The following is a 1,693-nucleotide window of genomic DNA, read 5'->3' on the forward strand; positions in this document are numbered from 1 at the left end:
TGCTCCAGGCACTGACTGTAGTGTGAGACATTATTGTGTTTAAAAACGTTAGTAAAACGGGGTCTCGTCCCCCGGACATCTGGATTATCGGCTCGGCATGTTCCCACTGCGCTACTCTGCTGCGAGGGCAGGGCGTATTGCACCAGGCTCTGGCTGTAGTGTGAGACATTATTATGTTAAACTAACTTCAGCAGAGCGTGGTTTCGATCCACGGACCTCTGGGTTATGGGCCCAGCACGCTTCCACTGCGGCACTCCGCTGCGACGGGAGCGCGACTTTCTCCAGGCTGTGGCTGTAGTGAGAGAAATTATTGTGTTAAAATAAACTTAGCAGAGCGTGGTTTGGATCCACCGACCTCTGGGTTATGGGCCCAGCACGCTCCCAATGCGCCAATCTGCTGTTGTGAGAGCGCGTCTTGCTCGAGGGTCTGGCTGTAATGTGAGACATTTGCTGTTTAAATAACTTTAGCAGAGCGTGGATTCGATTCCCAGACCTCTGGGTTTTGTGCCAAAACGCTTCAACTGCGCCACTCTGCTGCTAGGGCTGCTCTGCTTTCTCCAGGCTCTGGCTGTAGAGTGAGACATTATTGTGTTAAAGTAACTTTTAGCAGAGCGTGGATTCGATCCACGGACCTCTGGGTTATGGGCCCAGCGCGCTTCCACTGCGCCACCCTGCTGCTGTGAGAACGCGACTTCCTCCAGGCTCTGGCTGTATTATGAGTCATTATTGTGTTACGAAAAGGTTAGCAGACCGCGGTTTCGATCCACGGACCTCTGCGTTATGGGCCCAGCACGCTTCAACTGCGCCACTCTGCTACGAGAGCTGCGCTGCTTGCTCCAGGCTCTGGCTGTAGAGTGAGACATTATTGTGTTAAAATAACTTTAGCAGAACATTGTTTCGATCCCCGGACCTCTGGGTTACGCGCCCAGCATGCCTCCACTGAGCCACTCTGCTGCGAGGTCAGTTCGTCTTGCACAAGTCTCTGGCTGTTGTGTGTGACATTTTGTGTTGAAATAACTTCAGCAGAGCGCGGTTTCGATCCACGGACATCTGGGTTATGGACCCAGCACGCATTCACTTCGCCACTCTGCTGCGTTGAGAGGGCGTCTTGCTCGAGGCTCTGGCCGTAGAGTGAGACATTTTGTGTTGAAATAACTTTAGCAGAGCGTGGTTTCGATCCACGGACCTCTGGGTTATGGGCCCAGCACGCTCCCACTGCGCCACTCTGCTGCGGTGATTGGGCGTCTTATACCAGGCTCTGGCTGTAGTTTGAGACGTTATTGTGTTATATAACTTTGGCAGAGCGTGGTTTCATTCCACGGACCTCTGGGTTGTGGGCCCAGCACGCTTCCACTGCGCCACTCTGCTGCGAGAACGTCGCATCTTGCTCCAGGCTCTGACTGTAGTGTGAGACATTATTGTGTTTAAAAACGTTAGTAAAACGCGGTCTCGTCCCCCGGACAACCGGATTATCGCCCCGGCATGTTTCCACTGCGCTACTCTGCTGCGAGGGCAGGGCGTATTGCACCAGGCTCTGTCTGTAGTGTGAGACATTATTGTGTTAAAATAACTTTAGCAGAGCGTGGTTTCGATCCACGGACCTCTGGGTTATGGGCCCAGCACGCTCCCACTGCGCCACTCTGCTGCGAGAACGTCGCGTCTTGCTCCAGGCTCTGACTGCAGTGTGAGACAT

At 53.5% G+C, this 1,693-nt stretch overlaps 1 non-coding gene across 1 annotated transcript; it reads right to left on the reverse strand.

Moving 5' to 3' along the window:
- Positions 1-604: 604 nt before the first annotated feature.
- On the reverse strand, positions 605-676 carry TRNAM-CAU (transfer RNA methionine (anticodon CAU)). The gene has a single exon. It is a non-coding gene; the product is annotated as a tRNA-Met (tRNA).
- Between the last annotated feature and the right edge of the window lie 1,017 nt (positions 677-1,693).

Source organism: Anabrus simplex, chromosome 8, assembly GCF_040414725.1.
Source record: "Anabrus simplex isolate iqAnaSimp1 chromosome 8, ASM4041472v1, whole genome shotgun sequence".
NCBI lineage: Eukaryota > Metazoa > Arthropoda > Insecta > Orthoptera > Tettigoniidae > Anabrus > Anabrus simplex.